This window comes from Ranitomeya variabilis, chromosome 5, assembly GCF_051348905.1.
Source record: "Ranitomeya variabilis isolate aRanVar5 chromosome 5, aRanVar5.hap1, whole genome shotgun sequence".
Classification (NCBI taxonomy): Eukaryota; Metazoa; Chordata; class Amphibia; order Anura; family Dendrobatidae; genus Ranitomeya; species Ranitomeya variabilis.
In genome coordinates, this window is record NC_135236.1 from 141,642,834 (window position 1) to 141,663,119 (window position 20,286).

General features: G+C 42.5%; 1 long non-coding RNA gene across 2 annotated transcripts in view; it reads right to left on the reverse strand.

Annotated features, from left to right (window-relative positions):
• Positions 1-19,810, reverse strand: part of LOC143773454 (uncharacterized) — a 100,735-nt gene extending 80,925 nt beyond the window's left edge. For both annotated transcript variants that reach the window (XR_013215189.1, XR_013215190.1), the window contains exon 1: positions 19,311-19,810. This is a non-coding gene — a long non-coding RNA (uncharacterized LOC143773454). The remainder of the gene's footprint in view (positions 1-19,310) is intronic.
• Between the last annotated feature and the right edge of the window lie 476 nt (positions 19,811-20,286).

Sequence of the window (20,286 nt, forward strand, 5' to 3'; positions counted from 1 at the left end):
TACAGAATTCAGCATTCAGAGAACTGCTAAATCTGTAGCAGATAGAACAGTGATTTTTTCTGTCATCTGTTAATGGAAATATAGGGGGCTTCCACGCTACTGGTAGCACAAAGGCTCTGGAAAAGCTAAATGGCGCCTCGCTCCCCGAAGAAATTCAGCAAATTCTCTGCTCCCAAATCCAAATACCCCTCTCCCTTCTGAGCCCCAGTGTGCCTAAACAACATTTAGCGCCACATTTTTGGCATTTCTGTAGTGATGAGAGCCCGCCTAATTTACAGGTGCGTGTCTCCAGAAGCACGAGCTGGGCATAATGTACTGGTCACAGCAATGGCATTATGCAATTTTCACTCAGCAACATCCACTGCTGCTTGTTTCTGTAAAACACTTATGAAGTCAACATAGAAACATCTTAATATATACTTACCTTGTAATGTGTTCACATCCTGTTCCATCCAGATGTGTCTGGATCCCAGAATTCCAAGCAGCGGAAGTTCACCGACCTCCATATTGGGACACCCAAGTGATGGGTGTCTCAATATGGAGACTGCTGGTGGTAGCAGCCTCTTGCGCGGTACCACCAGCGGAACACCGTCGCACCACACACACTGTATATGCCGTACGCACTACACACACAAACACACACTGTGTACACAGTACGCTCCACACACACACACAAACACTGTATGCGCCCCGTAAGCACCACACACACATAAACACTGTATGCGCCCCGTAAGCACCACACACACACACCACACACTGTATATGATGTGTGCACCCCACACACACAATGTAATGGTGATATTGATTCCTTCTTCCCATGTGTATAACCTTATATTTATCATTGTTAAACCGCATCTGCCACCTTTCGGGCCAAGTTTCCAACTTATCCAGATCCATCTGTAGCAGAATACTTTCTTATTTTGTATTAACTGCTTTACATAGTTTTCTCCTTTTACCTTTGTGAAAATACAAAATTTGGAGCTAAAAAAGATTTTGGCAGGAAAAATGTAATTTTTTTTTTTTTCACGGCTTAACGTTATAAACTTCTGTGAAGCACCTGTGCGTTCAAGGTGTTCAATACACATCTAGATAAGTTCCCTAAGGGGTCTAGTTTCCAAAATGGTGTAATTTCTTTGGTGTTTCCACTGTTTAGGCACATCATGGGCTTCAAACATGACATGGCGTTCGCTATTTATGCCAGCAAATTTTACATTCAAAAAGTGAAATGGCGCTCTTCCCTTCCGAGCCCTGCTGTGTGCCCAAACATTAGATTTTCCCCACATAGAATTGCACAACAAATTGTATGGTCTATTTTCTCCTGTTAGGGTACCGTCACACAGTGCCATTTTGATCGCTACGACGGCACGATCCGTGACGTCGCAGCGATCGTATGGTTATCGCTCCAGCGTCGTAGACTGCGGTCACACTTTGCAATCACGGCGCTGGCGCGATGCCGAAGTCCCCGGGTAACCAGGGTAAACATCGGGTTACTAAGCGCAGGGCCGCGCTTAGTAACCCGATGTTTATCCTGGTTACCAGCGTAAACGTAAAAAAAACAAACAGTACATACTCACATTCCGGTGTGTGTCCTCCGGCGTCTCAGCTTCTCTGCACTGTGTAAGCGCCATAGCCGGAAAGCAGAGCGGTGACGTCAGACGTCACCGCTGTGCTCGCTTTCTGGCTGGCCGGCGCTCACAGTGCAGAGAAGCTGAGACGCCGGAGGACACACACCGGAATGTGAGTATGTACTGTTTGTTTTTTTTACTTTTACGCTGGTAACCACGGTAAACATCGGGTTACTAAGCGCAGCCCTGCGCTTAGTTACCCGATGTTTACCCTGGTTACAAGCGAACACATCGCTGGATCGCTGTCACACACAACGATCCAGCGATGTCAGCGGGTGATCAAGCGACGAAAGAAAGTTCCATACGATCTGCTACGATGTACGATTCTCAGCAGGATCCCTGATCGCTGCTGCGTGTCAGACACTGCGATATCGTAACGATATCGCTAGAACGTCACGAATCGTACCGTCGTAGCGATCAAAATGGCACTGTGTGACGGTACCCTTACCCTTGTGAAAGTAAACAAAATTAGGTCTAAAGCTAAATTTTTGTGAAAGAAAAGTAAATGTTTATTTTTTCCTTCCACGTTCCAAAAATTCCTGTGAAGCACCTTTAGGGTTAATAAACTTCTTGAATGTGATTTTTAGTACCTTGAGGGGTGAAGTTTTTAGAATGGTATAACTTTTGGTTATTTTCTGTCATATAGGCACCTCAAAGTTACTTCAAATGTGACGTGGTCCCTTTAAAAAATGGTTTTGTAAATTGTTGCAAAAATGAGAAATCGCTGGTCAACTTTCAATCGTTATAACTTTCTAACAAAAAATTATGCTTCAAAAATTGTGCTGATGTAATGTAGACATGTGGGAAATGTTATTTATTAACTATTTTGTGGGATATGACTCTCTGATATAAGAAAATAGATCAACTGACCGAACAATATATATATATATATATATATATATATATATATATATATATATATATATATATATATATATATATATATATATATATATATATATATATATATATAAATAATTTGTAGCCAAAAAAAGTCAAATACAAAAATAGATCAATGGCCACATTTGTCTGTGCTAAAAACTAAGGAAATGTGAAATATGTGAAATGTGAATAGCATACTGGCTTATGAACTTTATGAACAAACACATGAGATTTTTAGCACAAGATTTGCAAACGTTGTGAGCCCATTCACCAAAACGTCAAGGTAATCTCAGATCGAATGGGTAACTACACTGACTGCCTGGTGTGAACACTTACCTATGGTATCTTCTCCAGGTTTTAATTACATCTCAACACAGTTGGTTCTGAGCCTCCTATATAAGTAGGCTTTATCCTGTTATTAGCCATAGGTAAGTGTTCACATTAGGCAGTCAGCTCAGATACCATAAGTAAGTGTTCACACCAGGCAGTCAGTGTAGTTACCCATTCGATCTGAGATTACCTTGACGTTTTGGTGAATGGGCTCACAACGTTTGCAAATCTTGTGCTAAAAATCTCATGTGTTTGTTCATAAAGTTCATAAGCCAGTATGCTGTTCACATTTCACATATTTCACATTTCCTTAGTTTTTAGCACAGACAAATGTGGCCATTGATCTATTTTTGTATTTGACTTTTTTTGGCTACAAATTATTTATATATATATATATATATATATATATATATATATATATATATATATATATATATATATATATATATATATTAGTTCGGTCAGTTGATCTATTTTATTATATACTATTTTCTGACTTGAACGTCCCGCCCTTCTCCAGGTTTTAATTACATCTCAACACAGTTGGTTCTGAGCCTCCTATATAAGTAGGCTTTATCCTGTTATTAGCCATAGGTAAGTGTTCACATTAGGCAGTCAGCTCAGATACCATAGGTAAGTGTTCACACCAGGCAGTCAGTGTAGTTACCCATTCGATCTGAGATTACCTTGACGTTTTGGTGAATGGGCTCACAACGTTTGCAAATCTTGTGCTAAAAATCTCATGTGTTTGTTCATAAAGTTCATAAGCCAGTATGCTATTCACATTTCACATATTTCACATTTCCTTAGTTTTTAGCACAGACAAATGTGGCCATTGATCTATTTTTGTCTCTGATATAAGGGCATAAAAATTAAAATGTGAAAATTGCAACATATTCTAAATTTTCACCAAATGTCTGTTTTTTTCACAAATAAACAAGTTATATCAAATAAATTTTACCACTGTCATGAAATACAATATGTCCTGAGAGCATAATCTCAGAATCAGTGGGATCCATTGAAGCTTTCCAGAGTTATGACAGTGGTCAGAATTGTAAAAATTGGCCTGGTCAGGAAGGTGTAAACAGGCTTTGGGGCGAAGGGGTTAAACCGCTACCAGTCATGCTTATTTTGCATTTTAAGAACATTAGGTTATACTCCTGGCTTCACTTGATATGTAGTCTAGTTACTGTGTTTGCACATCTAAGTATCTTACAAATGGGGGTCATTTTACCAATATAAGGCCCCCTATATTATATATTTTCTGTTTGAGAATGTAAACATTACTTCCCACCAAAACAGGCAGCTGCTAAAATAAGATGTTTCAATTTTCATCAAGGGAATATTTATAGCTTGTTGTAAAGGGAGTGCAGTGACAGCCAGATACTGTAGATAATGGCTTATATGTTAAACATGATGCAATGAGATATGAGGTATTAAATCTAAAGCACTTGCAGACAAAACATTTTTTTGCGAATATGGCTTGACAACCAATATTAAGTTGATACATCACTATGTTTGTAAAGTAAAACAAGACGTCAGAACTTATTTGAGTGGTGACTATGAAATGCAAAAAAATTCAAATTTGCATCATATTAAATTTACATAAGTAATAGTTGGTGTTCTGTTCATGATCCATATATAATAACTATAGTACTGCAGAACCATGTATTAATGAGTATATTCCCATCCTTCTAAATGGTTATTGGCAGTGAGTGATTGTTTTTACAAGCACTTTTGCAATTTACTGCTTATTAAAATTTGCAGCTTCTGCCTATTGGTTGCAATTCTATCACAGAATATTTGTGAGGAACACCGTGACTGGTAAGGCTAGCTCAGTACATGTGTTCCGCTATGTTTTGGATGACTAGGGCAATGCAGTGCACGGAAAGCTTACCGGAATAGGGAGCAACCACTGGCATGCAGGACCTGCGGCACGTGACTGCAGGGGGTGGAACCGGGGGTGGAGCAAGAGAAGACAGCAGAGGACGGCGGGCACCGACAGAACAAGAGAAGGTCAGGAGAGCCGAGGTCAAAACCAATAGGTCAGCGAGGTACAGAAGGGAGGTGCAAAAGAGGAATCAAATACAAGCCAAGTGTCAGAAACTGGACAAGGCAGCAAAGGTACCAGGGGGAAGGCAGAACGAGTAGTCAGAATGGAGCAGAAGTCAGAAACCAGGCAGAACGAATGAACAGTACAGAATCAATAGACAACAGCAAAAACGGGGGACAGAACTGGGTCAGTAACAGGATAACATTCAAGAGCAGCACAAGGCACAAGCACACAAGGGTCAAACTGTTCAGTCGAGGGCAGAAGTATAACTGAAAAAATCACAGAGAAAAAAGCAGAGATGATTACCTGCTGAAGCCTCCAAACAAATGCACTAGCAGGGCGCATCGGACCCGAATAATGATGGCAAAAAACAGAGGTGCAAAAAATACCAATGAAACAACCACTTTCAATCCAGTGTTGGCTGTTTGGCATTAGTGCACAAAAAGATAAGAGATAATAGTCTGTATGTGGCATTGTTCACACAGGCAATGCAGAGCATCTGGTTTAAAGCCTATTACTAATGCACACACAGGCGGGCCGCCCAGTGCTACAAAATGCATGCTGTGTGAATAGAGGCCTACAGTTTACAGAGCCATCTTGGTCTGACTGCGCCCTGCAAGATAAAGTGCAAAAAAAAACACATATCAATGTATGTAAGGTATTAGTTTATATTGGGGCCTCAATACGTAAGCTGGCAACCTGCGTCAAGGGTCTTTACATTTTGCCAGTCCTAACGCTAAATATTGAGTAAAAGCTCACAGACACAAAAAGAGGACTTAAAAATCCTCCAGAAAATGTAAAAAAATCACAGAGAAAAAAGCAGAGATGATTACCTGCTGAAGCCTCCAAACAAATGCACTAGCAGGGCGCATCGGACCCGATTAATGATGGCAAAAAACAGAGGTGCAAAAAATACCAATGAAACAACCACTTTCAATCCAGTGTTGGCTGTTTGGCATTAGTGCACAAAAAGATAAGAGATAATAGTCTGTATGTGGCATTGTTCACACAGGCAATGCAGAGCATCTGGTTTACAGCCTATTACTAAGGGTACTGTCACACAGTGCAATTTTGATCGCTACGACGGTACGATTCGTGACGTTCTAGCGATATCGTTACAATATCGCAGTGTCTGACACGCAGCAGCGATCAGGGATCCTGCTGAGAATCGTACGTCGTAGCAGATCGTTTGAAACTTTCTTTCGTCGCTGGATCTCCCGCTGTCATCGCTGGATCGTTGTGTGTGACAGCGATCCAGCGATGCGTTCGCTGGTAACCAGGGTAAACATCGGGTAACTAAGCGCAGGGCCGCGCTTAGTAACCCGATGTTTACCGTGGTTACCAGCGTAAAAGTAAAAAAAAACAAACCGTACATGCTCACCATCTGATGTCTGTCAGGTCCCTAGTAGTCTGCTTCCCGCTCTGACTGTGAGCGCCGGCCGGAAAGTGAGAGCAGATCACAGCGGTGACGTCACCGCTGCGCTCTGCTCTCACTGTACGGCTGCACTCAGTCAGAGAGGGAAGCAGACGGCAAGGGACCTGACAGACATCAGATGGTGAGTATGTACGTTTTTTTTTTTTTTTACTTTTACGCTGGTAACCACGGTAAACATCGGGTTACTAAGCGCGGCCCTGCGCTTAGTAACCCGATGTTTACCCTGGTTACCAGCGAACCTTGGCATCGCTCCAGCGCCGTGATTGCAAAGTGTGACCGCAGTCTACGACGCTGGAGAGATACTCATACGACGCTGCGACGTCACGGATCGTGCCGTCGTAGCGACGAAAATTGCACGGTGTGACAGTACCCTAATGCACACACAGGTGGGCCGCCCAGTGCTACAAAATGCATGCTGTGTGAATAGAGGCCTACAGTTTACAGAGCCATCTTGGTCCGACTGCGCCCTGCAAGATAAAGTGCAAAAAACCACATATCAATGTATGTAAGGTATTAGTTTATATTGGGGCCTCAATACGTAAGCTGGCAACCTGCGTCAAGGGTCCTTACATTTTGACAGTCCTAACGCTAAATATTAAGTAAAAGCTCACAGACACAAAAAGAGGACTTAAAAATCCTCCAGAAAATTGAAAAAAATCACAGAGAAAAAAGCAGAGATGATTACCTGCTGAAGCCTCCAAACAAATGCGGTGGATACCGCGTAGTCCTCGTGCTTCCCTCTCCCCCGCTTGTCGGACTAACCTGCCATCTAATACTGGCCTGTACATACACATAGATATGTATGTATATTTTCCCTATTCTACCCACTACAATTTTTATGCAAATTAATTAATCTCTGCTGGGGTTCTGCCATCTATACCGTCTCCGCTACTTTTTAGCACGCTGATGAAGGTCAATTGTAGACTGAAACGTTTGTGACTACTGTATGTATATTAAACAAACCCCTTTGCATCACATTTATTGGAGTGTGCTAGTTGTTAATATTTCACATGGTCTATCAGGAACTGGGAAAGGCACCAGTTCCCTGGCCGGCCGGCAACGGGAGCTCTTAGAATGGGCACAAACCCCACATATGGATATAAATCTTTTGATATCCATACCCAGTGAAGGCCACCAAAAAATTCTTGCCACTGCCTCCCGTATGGCCGAAATACCAGGATGAGTACTAAGCTTCGACTCATGGAACTCCTGAAGGAGCCTAAGCTGAAACCTCTCCAGGACAAACAATTTACCCCCCGATTGGAGGCAAGGGCAAGAGACTGAGCCCCCACAATATCCTGCTCCAACTCCAACGAGACCCCAGCCACCACTTCCCGAGGATAAAGAATGAAGGACAGCAGCTCGGGGGGAGATAATTAATCAAAACTTCGAGACAAAGCATTAGCTTTAACATTCTTAGACCCAGGATGGAAAGTAATAGAAAACTGAAACCTAGAAAAAAAAGGGACCAACAGGCCTGTCTGGGAGTCAATCTTTTAGCAGACTCAAAATCGGCAAAATTTTTATGATCCGTAATAACAGTGATTGGATGAGCCACATCTTCCAAAAAGTGCCTCCATTCTTCAAATGCCAATTTGACCGCAAGAAGTTCTCTATTGCCCACATCGTAATTTCTTTCGGCTGAAGAGAACTTCCTGGAAAAGAAGGCACATGGCTTGAGATTGGTCAAAATGGCAGGTCCCTGAGAAAACACCGCTCCTACCCCCACCTCAGAGGCAACCACCTCCACAATAAAAGTTTTAAACAATTCTGGCTGCACCAAAATCAGGGAGGACATGAAACATGTTTTCAGAGTCAAGAAGGAATTTTGGGCAGGCTGCGACCAATTTTTTATATCCGCGCCCTTATGTGTAAAATCAGTAAGGGGTTTGACAACTTGTGAAAACCCCTTAATAAATTTACGATAATAATTGGCGAACCCTAAGAAGCACTGAAGTCCCTTAAGATCCAGGGGTTGAACCCAGTTAGCAATAGCCTGTACCTACTTAGGATCCATACAAAACCCTTCACAGGACAAAATCAGGTCCAAAAAAGACAGTTCCTGTACGAAAAATGAACATTTCTCCAATTTAGCTAGCAACTGATTTTCCCTGAGCTTTTGGAGAACAGTTTCTAAATGTTGCAAATGAGAATGACGGTCTGGGGAATACACCAAAATGTCATCAAAATAGATAACAACAAAACGTCCTATAAGATCAGCAAATACTACATTAATGAAATTCTGAAATATGGCGAGAACATTAGTAAGACCAAACAGCATAACCAGGTTTTCAAAGAGACCCTCAGATGTGAGGAAGGCCGTTTTCCACTCGTCTCCCTCTCGAACCCTTATCAGATTATAGGCTCCCCGGAGATCAAGTTTAGAGAACCAGTTAGCCCCAGACAGTTGATTACATAGATCAGGGATAAGGGGAAGAGGGTATGTATTTTTCACAGTTATTTTGTTTAGTTCTCGAAAGTCGAGGCAGGGACGTAGGCTGCCATCTTTCTTTTTAACAAAAAAGAATCCGGCAGCCACAGGAAAGATGGAAGGACGTATATGCCCCTTGTGGAGGCTTTCTGCTATGTACTCCTACATGGCAGAATGCTCAGGACCGGACAAATTGAACAGACAGGCTTTTGGCAATTAAGCCCCAGGAACCAATTCAATGGCGCCTGTTGTGAACTCTGTTTCCGGGCTCCCTCCTGTGGTCATGAGTGGTACTGTGTGAGTTCTCTCTTTGGCTCCTCCTGGTGGCTCTTTTTGTTATTTTGCAGGTTTCTGGCAGGATCAGCTGTCTCGTCATCTGCTAGTTAGGTTTCCTATTTAATCCACCTGGTCCTTCATTCCTTGCCTGTTGCCGTTGGATTCAGTGCTATTCTGATTGCTCCTGTCTACATCCGTTATTAGTCTCTCCAAGAGAAGCTAAGTTCTGTTTGCTTATTTTTGCTCATCTGTGTTCAAGATGTTTCCTAGTATATGATGAGTTTTTGTCCAGCTTGCTAATATGTGATTTCCCTGCTTGCTGGTGCTCTGGGGTGCTGAGTTGCTCCCCCCACATCGTTAGTTGGTGTGGGGGTTCTCGCATTCTCTGCGTGGATATTTTTGCATAGGGTTTTTTACTGACCGCACAGATCCCTTGCTATTTTCTGCTATCTAGCATTAGCGGGCCTCATTTGCTTAACCTGTTTCATCTCTGCGTTTGTCTTTTCCTCTTAACTCACCGCTATTATTTGTGGGGGGCTTCTATATCTCTGGGGGATTTCTCTGAGGCAAGTGAGGTCTTACTTTCTCTTTAGGGGTAGTCAGTTTCTCAGGCCGTGAAGAGACGTCTAGGATTTCAGGAAACGTTCCACGGCTGCCTATAGTGTGTGCGGTTAGGATCAGGTTTGTGGTTAGTCCAGTTACCACATCCCCAGAGCTCGTCCTATTATTTTCTACTTAGCTGGTTAGATTTGTGATCCTAAGACACTAGGATCATAACAGGCGCCATCAAAGGGTCTATGTGGTGGTAAAACCTAGCCTCGCTTTCAGATCACACGTCCTTAAAGTCTTTCAGGTACTTCGGAATACCCTCCAGACCGACAGACGACACAGAGACAGATTTGACAGGTTCAGACAAAAATGCATATTTGTAACATTGATTGAAACAGTTAGGCCCCATTGACCAATTTCTCCAGTCTCCCAATTGATGATGGAGTTGTGATGTTGCAACCAAGGCATCCCCAACACCAACCCAACAGGCAGATTTTCCAAGAAAAAACAACTTATTTTTTCAACATGAACAGAGCCCACCTTGAGTGAAAAAACCTCCGACACATAGAGAATCCCTTCCTTGGTGAGGGGAGAAGAGTCAATAGCCACCACTTTAATTGAAGACTTAAGCCTGACTATCCCTATCTTGCATTGAGAAAGCAACTGAGAGTCGACCAAGTTGATGGACGAACCGCAAGTCAACAAAAGCTGTAGAAAAATTACAGTCGTCCACCAGAATTTCCACTTGCAGCAAAACTGTAGAAAATGAGTAAAAGTGTACCTGTGGGTCTGGATAGTCTTCTCGGCAACTACCCAGACCTAGTCAATTCCCGACACCTTGGTTGATGAAGGGCAGGAGAGACAGTCCTTCCTCCAGTGTCCAGACTCCCCACAATAAATGCACAGCTGCTTCTCACGACGGTGTCTCCTCTCTTTCTCCTTGAGGGTGACTGCGCCCAACTCCATGGCCTCAGATGAGGATGCAGCTTCCCTCACACCGGGGAACAACTGGGTTTCTAATTGCATCACCCCTCTTGCCCACAACCTATGGTCCATACGGACAGCCTGGGTCATGGCATCCTCCAGAGAGTCAGGTGGAGGATGAAGGGCTAAGGCATCTTTCAGGCATTCAGAGAGGCCTCTGCAGAACAAGCCCCGAAGGGCAGCATTGTCCCAGGAAACCTTAGCAGCCTAGAATCTAAGCTCAGTAGAGAACCACTCGGCCGAGTGCTTCCCTTACAAAAACTCATCACCATGTCCTCAACCAGCCGCACATGATCAAGCTCATTGTAGATATGCCCAAGGGCCTCAAAAAATGCATTCACAGACATTCTCTAAGTGGCTGTGGAAGGGAAGGAAAAGGCCCAAGCCTGCGGGGTTCCCCTTAATAAAGAGATTATGACCCCCACCCTCTGACTTTCATCCCCAGAAGAGCGGAGTCTTAACGAAAAAAAAAAGCTTACAGCCCTCCTTAAAGGCTCTAAATTTCACTTTATCCCCAGCAAATGTATCCAGCAACTTAACTGGAGGTTCAGGAGGAATTAGAGTAGTATCTCTAGCCTCTGCCCCCTTAACCCCTGATGACAGGACTCCTTGCACCGCATCAGATACCAATTGCTGATTCTGAGCAAGAGCTTGCTGCTCCATAGTCAATTTCTGGATTATCTGAGTCAGGTGCTTCACCTGCTCAGAAAGGGTTTGCATGGGGTCCACACTACCGCCAGTGCCAGGAGACTGTGACAGTCAGTTATAATGTGAGGAAAACCGTGACTGGCAAGGCTAACTCAGTACACGTGTTCCTCTATGTTCTGGATGAGTGGGTCAATGCAGCGCACGGAAAGCTTACCGGGATGGAGCGCAACCGCTGGCATGCAGGACCTGCGGCACGTAACTGCAGGGGGTGGAACCAGGGGCGGAGTAAGCCACAGCACTCCCAGAGAAGACAGTGGAGGATGGTGGCCGAGAAGGTCAGGAGAGCCAAAGTCAAAATCGAGAGGTCAGCGAGGTACAGAAGCGAGGTACAAAAGAGGAATCAAATATAGGCCAAGTGTCATAAACTGGAGAGGGCAACAAAAGTACCAGGGGTAGGCAGAATGAGTAGTCAGAATGGAGCAGAAGTCAGAAACCAGGCAGAACGAATGAGCAGTACAGAATCAATAGACAACAGCAAAAACGGCACAAGACACAAGCACACAAGGGTCAAACTACTCAGCCGAGGGCAGAAGTGTAACTGACAAAGACCAGAGCCCAGCTGCGGCCATATAAAGCCCAAACACAGACAGAGATAGGCTGAAAAGTCTTAACCCCTGAGGTCCCAGCCAAAACTACTTTACGATAGTGGAAAAATTTGTCACATATGACTTCCGATTTTTTTCAAAAGCAAATGCAAATTTGGCAATAATGTTGAAAGTTTTGCAATTTTCAAACTTTTAATTTGTATGCCCTTTAACCAGAGAGTTATGATACACAAAATAGTTAATAAATAACATTTCCCACATGTCTACTTTACATCAGAACAATATATGAAACATTATTTTTTTTTTTAGGAAATTTGAAGGGTTAAAAGTTTACCAGCGATTTCTCATTTTCCAACAAAATTTACAAAACCATTTTTTCTAGTGACCACATCACATTTGCAGTGACTGAGGGGCCTATATGACAGAAAATACCCAAAATTGGCACTATTCTAAAAAACTGCACCCCTCAAAGTGGTCACAGTAATTAATGAAATGTGGAAGGAAAAAATAAATATTTAACTTTTTTTTACAAAAAATTTATTTTAGACCCAAGTTTTGCATTTTTGGGCACATGGCAGGATTCGGAAGGGAAGAATCACCACTTGACTTTTGGAACGCAAAATTGGCTGGAATCGAGAGCAGATGCCATGTCGCTTTTGAAGAGCTCCTGATGTAAACAGTGGAAACCCACTGTTAAGAAGAACACTGGGGTCGATGGTGATGCAGCTGGGATGGTTCTGCTCCCCACAGGTGGAGCGGGGTGCCAGGACTACTGTTATGATCCTAGTGGCTGAGGATCACAAAACGGACTAGCTAAGTTTATGAACATAGACACGAGCTGGGAGGTGGTAACTGGACTGACCGCAAACCTGATCCTAACCAACACACTAAAGGAAGCCGGTGAACGTGCCTAAAATCCTGGACGTCTCGACGCAGCCTGAGAAACTATCTACTCCTGGAGGGAAAGTAAGACCTCACTTGCCTCAAGATAAATCACCCCAAAGATATAGGAAGCCCCCAACAAATAATAACGGTGAGGTAAGGGGAAAACACAAACGTAGAAATGAAAACAGATTAAGCAAATGAGGCCCGCTAATACTAGATAGCAGAAGACAGATAGGGAACTGTGCGGTCAGTAAAAAACCCTATGCAAAATATCCACGCTGAGAATACAAGAACCCCCACACCAACTAACGGTGTGAGGGGAGAAACTCAGCCCCCTAGAGCTACCAGCAAGCAAGGAAATCACATATTAGCAAGCTGGACAAAAATAAACCAAGAAACATGTGACCACTGATGGTCAAAAAATGAACCAAGCAAAACTTAGCTTCTCTTGAAGAGACTGATAACGAAGGACTGCAGGAGAGCTCCAAAATAGCACTGAAGACATTGACAGCAGGCAACAACTGAGAGTCCAGGTGAACTAAATAGGAAACCAGCTAAGAGATAACGAGACAGCTGATCCTGCCTCAGACCTGCAGAATGACACAAAGAACCACCAGAGGGAGCCCAAAGACAGCACTCACACAGTACCAGTTGTGACCACAAGAGGGAGCCCAAAAACAGAGTTCACAACAGACTACTGGTACAGTTTTGTAAGGGGATCGTGGACATTGGGGTGCAAGACTGAGGGTGCGGGAAATGACTAGAGGACACAAGGGCTGTAGTTTTCTTTACCTTTAATCACTGGTTGAAGGTGCAGTCCAGGGCATGGGTAATGTGGTAATGGAGATCCGGGCAGCCTGGAAGCAATTCAGAATCCACCTAGCCAGGTGGATTTGGAGGCCTTCCTACAGCGCTGTTCTCTGGGTCCTTGTTGCCTTAAGCTCTGCACAAGTTCCTCTCTCAGTCAGTCCATTAAATTGACCATTACCCACATGGCAGGCAGCTTGAGCCTGTTACAGGTGTCATTCCCTCGTGGCGACTCTGGGCTCTGGTATGCTGCTGTGCCTTTAGGTGTCAGATGAGGCCAGGAGACCTGCAATCTCCTGCACTCCAGATTTAGTTGCCGAGCCTTCAGTACCCGCACAACCACAGACTCTGGAGTCCGGTTTTCTCGCGCTCAGCTCTGGGGGAGCTTGGTCACAGCTCCACTCCCCAGGCTCTCCTCAACTCCTTCCTCCTCTCTCCTCTCTCAGATGCCAACTGACTAACTCTGCCTCCAGGCCAGAACTTATAGGGAAGCGCCCCTGAAATCAGGAGTTAGAGCTTTCCCTTCTGGCCTGGAGTAAGGAAATTGTGTTGCATGCTGATGTTACTTGGCAAGGGGATCCCTCTTTGCTCCCAGGCATGACATCACCCCCTGTGAGGGAAGCAATGCCACTGTGGCAACCAGACTCCTGGGGTGCCACAACCCCATTTTACAAACTACACCTCTCAAGGAATTCAATAATAATAATAATAATTACATTTGTACCATAAATTTTTTGTTTCAGCCCCATATTTTACATATTTCTCAAGAGGAAATAGATAAAAATGACACTAAAATTTGTCCCATGATTTCTGCTGAATGTGGAAATACCCCTTATGTGGATGTTCAGTACCGCTTAGCCACACAGCGAGACTAGGAAGGGATAGATCGCTATTTGCCTCCTGGAGCGAATATTTTCCTAGAATAGTTTACAGACCCCATATATAGAGCCCCTAGTTGCTAGAAGAGCAGAATACTCCCCCTCAAGTGAGCCCAATTTGGAATTCATACTCCCTTGGGAATTCATCTACAAGTGTATTGATAATTTTGACTCCATGGGTGTTTTCCAGAGTCACGCAGCAGTGGATGTTGAGTTAAAATTTCAAATCTGCTATTATAGTGCTCATACATTGTAGTGCTTAGTACGTTGTAGTGACCAGTACATTATGCCCAGCTTTTGCTTCTGAAGACATGCACCTATAAATTAAATGGGCTCTCATCGTTACAGAAATGGCAAACATATGGATGCTAAATGTGATTTGGACACAATGTGGGGCTCAGAAGGTATGGGGACATTTGGATTTGGAAATGCAGAATTTGCTGGATTTCTATTGGGGGCAAGGAGCCACAGTGCTTTCCAAGAGCCTTTGAACTACATGTAACATGAAAGCCACCTACATTTCTGTTAACGAATGACGGACGTGAATGGGGACTTTTTTTGTGGATTGAGTTGAAGATTTTATTGGGAACATTTTACATAATGTTTGGGATCACATTTATCCAGCGATCCACACCAAGGACGTATATAGTGGTTTCCGTGACATGATTCAGATGAAACTCTCACAAGATCCATTTACTAAAATGAGGCGACAGAGTTACTCTGTACTCAGTGTGGCCTCTGTTCAGAGATGTCTTTTTCAGGGATGCACAAAACTGTGGCCAAGGGCACTTTTATACACTCCTAAAAAGAAAAAGAAGTATTTTAGGCCAGTTGGCATCCACAGTGCCTCCATTTGCCTCATTATAGGGAATCTTCCGCCTGAGGTTTGTCTGAATGATGCATTTCAGAGACATACTGTCATGTCGGACACTGTTCAGACCAGGTCATCTGACAGACAGCGGTAATTCCGCGTTTGAGCACTGTTTGCTCATTGGCGTCGGCTAGTTTTCGTCTGGCTGCTCCGGGGTTAATTTACCTGATCCTCGGATTGGAAGCTGGGCCATGCCCATTTCCTTTAAATGGTTCTCCTGATCTTTGGGCGTCACCGATTATAGCTTCTGTCTTATCCGTAGTTATCTCGGTCCGGAGTGGAGAGCTGGTTGTTGGAGAATCGTTGCTGGTGGTGTATTTTCCTTTGTCTTATTTACTCCTTCCTATATTTGTATTTATTTTGCCCTGCACATTTATAGTGTATTCCTGTTTGACTGCGGCGTGGTGTATATTGTCCTTTATCCTTGTTTGTTATAACTGTGGGTATTGGTCTATTGCATTCACTGGGTGGTGGGCTGTGGTGTTCAGTCTAGGGCTGAATCAGGAGTCAGGGTGAGGGTGGAGGCCTGGACATGCACACCTTCAGTGTAAACTTCAGGTAGAGGGTCAGACAGGGTTTTCCTAGTCTGAGGGAAATTGCAGGGGCCCGGGTTATTAGCTCTTGCCCTCCTTGTCTCCCCGTGACACATACATGGGATCCAAAAAGTATCGTTTCTCCTTGCGGAGAGTAACACGATAAGCATGTCGAGGTGAGGAGACTTAAAGCCGTAATGCTCCTCTGGGAAATATGGAAATTGTCTCTTCAGAGAGGAAGAGGACTAGAACTCTAGTGCCACCTATTGGAAGTAGCAATCCTAACAGTCAATGTCGACCCTTTAACGAGCCTTGTCACATGACTTAGGATAATAGCCAAACCAGAATCTCAATTTGCAGACACTGTGTTTCGGGGTACTGCCCCTCGTTAGTGCAAAGTGGAGATCTGGTTTGGCTGATTGAGAGGCGTCTGACCGGGATCCAAGAAGTATCGTTTCTCCTTGCGGAGAGTGACATGATGAGCATGTCATACATACATGAAAACCCCAGTGTAAGCACTCAGCGCAGAGCTCAGGATAAATGTGAGCTGAGCCATACTGCGATCTTTGGAAGACAGAATGAATTAATCAACAGCAGGTCAATAATTGGTTTTATTTATTTTTTACATTGTTCCTTGTGCAGTATAAGTGATTAGTTGCATTTATTCTTCTGCTCGTTGCGATTACAACGATACTAGATCTATATCTATTTTTTATGTTTAGCTACTGTCACACTCTAAAAAGATGCTTTTGAGAGCTATAATTTTTCTATATTTCACAGAGTCATGTGAGGGCTTGTTTTTTGCAGGACAAGCAGACGTTTTTATTAGTACCATTTTTGGGCACCTGACATTTTTTGATCGCTTTCTATTTCTATTTTTGGGATGCTGTATGAACAAAAACCAGCAATTCAGGAATTGTTTTTTGTTGTGTTTTTTATACCATTCACCATGTGATAAAATTGATCAGTAAAATTACAGAGATACCATTTATATAATTTTTTTGTTTTTGTACTTTGCACAAAACCTTTTATAGCAAAAAATAATTATTTTTACATCTCTTTAGTCTGAGGGCTATAATTTTACTTTTCTGCTGATGTAGCTGTATGGTGGCTTGTTTTTTGTGGGACATGATTACATTTTTAGCTATACCATTTTCATTTACATTCGTGTTTGATTGCGTTTTATTCCACTTTTTATTCAATGGTATAATGGAAAAGCATGTTTTTTTGCCTCCTTTTTAATGGTGTTCACTGAAGGAGTTAACTAGTGGGACAGTTTTATAGGTAAGATTGTTCCAGACAAAGCGTTACCAAATGTGTGTACTTTTTTGTTTCTTTTTTTAATAAAAATAATTGTTTATGGGTACATCATATTTTTATAATTTTTGTGATTTAAAAAAAAATAATTTTTACAATTTTCTTTTACTTTTTTTTACTTTTTTGTTATTTTTACTTAGTCCCACTATGGGACTTTCACTTTCAGCACTTTGATTGCAGTTATAAAGCATTCAAAAAACATATAAAAAGGCAGAGTACTCCCAAAAGCCTTTAGAAAACTGAGGAATCGGAGTAAACCATAAATCACCAAAGATTTGCAAACAGACACAAAACTAAGTTTTATTAATGCACAAAAACTAACATAAGGAAAAAATGACAAATATGTATCCAGGTAAAAATGTAAAAGTAATAAGACCAGTAAGAAGGATACAGGAAAAAGGTCATAGCACTAGCCCAGCAATAAGAGCAATACAGATAAAGTGCAATGTGTGGATCAAATAAAGAACTGGTCATGAATAACTCCTATCCGCTTACCCATGATGTGTCACAGCAGCTGTCGCCCACCCCGTGACCAGTGACGTGCATTTCGCGTTCAGCTTTATTGAAGGGAATGGTGTAATGTCCCGAAATGGCTGTTTAAATATGCCCCAGTAAAGTGCCGATGGCAGCAGTGCATGCGCTCCAGAAAACTCTGTACACTTCCGCTTACCTCCTCCACTGCTGTCACATTACTGTGCGCATGCGAGTGAATTTGCACCATGTGACGTCATGCATGCGCACAGTAACTGAGTCGATAGCTACAGAGAGAGCAACGTGTAAATCCCAGTGCGCATGTGCACCATTGGTGGCCATATTATCGGAGAGCGCAGTCCATAAGTAAGGATACAAATAAGGAGGACCAACAATAAAAACTAAAGATAAAGGACAAAGCATCAATTAAAAACCAAAATTGCAGAGAAACCACAAGAACAATAAAACACACAAAAAGATGAAAAAATGTATGGAGGGGAAAGAATCATGTATCATGGGCGAGAACAAGTCATATAGGCAGGAACAAGTCACAAAAAGGGGACAAAGCTGAGTTTTTCACTCAAACCCTTTGGAGACATAGTGTCGAGAGTGACAATCCACCTACACTCATGTTGAGCCAAAATCTGTGCCATATTGCCACCGCTAGAACCATCATGTACCCTATCGATACACCTTTACCTTCAAACCACTGGGATCAGACCCATGGGAAATCCTAAAACGTCTAGGTATGGTCTTCAGGGTTGACACACCCATTGCCTCCTTTGTGGCAAGAATCTCGCACACATGTTCACGAGTTCTTGTCTTAAGCTCCCTAGACGTGAGACCCACATTGATGAGGGAGCAGGTACAAGGTAGCATAATAAATCACGTGAGTGGTGTTACATGAAATAAAGTCATGGATTTTAAATTCCTTGCTCCCATCAGATGAGGTGAAGGTCCCACACTTCAGGATGTTAGGGCAAGCAATGCATGACCTGCAGGGAAAGCAGCCATGTCTGGGGCCACCAGAATTAAAGTATGATCTTTGTTTTGCCACACAGTGGATTCTTTCAAGATGATCCCTCAGGCACCTTTCCCTGCATGTAAAAGCCCATCCATTATTTTCTTTGGGACAATACCCGGCTCATATGCATTCAACAAAATCTGTTCCAGTAAAGCAGAAAAAGACTGGGTGGGGTCACAGGGGAGCATTTGGTAAGTATCCTTGTTCCTGGCGAAAAGCCTCCCTCTCATATTTCTTAATCGGTAGCTTAAAGCTTTGTACCATTGGGGAATTATTTTATGCATTTTTGCAACCATAGTGGGAATACACATATCATGAATTTCTGAAACTATGATTCTATGAATATATATTTTTTTATGTTTTATAATTCTATGTAGTCCTCTATTTCTGTATTTCTCTGATTATTCTTGTTATATCTTGTTATATATTATTCTCAGTGTTATCACTATTGGATATGTTATCACATTTGCTTGGCATTTTTTATGCCTTATGATATTTTTCTATTTTTCCTTATTGATTCTGTATAATACTATAGGCACTTTGTCATGGATTTTTCATATTGTGGTTCACTTAATATATTATACTTTTTTTTCATTAATTTTCATTTTTTCTCACTTCTCACTTTTTTCTCACTTTTTCACCCTTATTTTTTTTGTCTTTGCTGGGGGCTCATTGCTACATTCCTTATACATATTAATATTCTTACCCAAGATGGCCACTTCCATATTTGACTGCGCTCTCTGATAATATGGCTGCTGAGGGTGTACATGTGCACTGGGACTTTGTTTACATATTGCTCCGTCTGTAGCTATCGAATCAGTTACTGTGCGCATGCTCTGTGACATCACAGGGTGCAAGTTCACCAGCATGTGCACAGTAATGCGATGGCGGTGGAGGAGGTGAGCGGAAGTGTACAGAGTTTTCTGGGGCGCTTTACTGGGGCATATTTAAGCAGCCATTTCGGAACATTACACTATCCCCTTCGATAAAGCTGAACGCGAAACACGCATCAGGGGTAGCGGGGCAGGAGACAGCTGCTGTGACACATCATGGGTAAGCAGATAGGAGTTATTGATGACCAGTTCTTTATTTGATCCACACATTGCACTTTATCTGTATTGCTCTTATTGCTGGGCTGGTGCTATGAGCTTTTCCCTGTATCCGTCTTGCTGGTCTTATTACTTTCACATTGCTGGCTGTCTCTCCCTCCCTTGCTTACCTCCATGCCTCCTCTATATGTCTCCATGTTTACCTGGATACATATTTCTCATTTTTTATGTATGTTTGTTTTTGTGCATTAATAAAATTTAGATTTGTTTCTGTTTACAAATCTTTTGTGGTTTATGGTTTACTCCGATTCCTCAGTTTTCTAACAGGTTCCTATGCACTTTATTTGATTCTATAGGATACATATATATCCAATTATACCTGCCCTTTTTATTTAGGTCAACTATACTACTTGACCACTTTATTTTTATTGACATCTATGCACATTTTCATTTTATCTAGTCTACAGCACATCTGCAGACACACATAAGTTTTAATTTCAAGCTAACCATCTAATTTGAAGTATAGAGTGTTAAATATAATTAAATAAGCTTTGAATTAATGAAATAATTGTAAATGATTTTTTTACCACCAACTTATAGTGATTGTCACTATGATCAATGTCCACTGTTGTA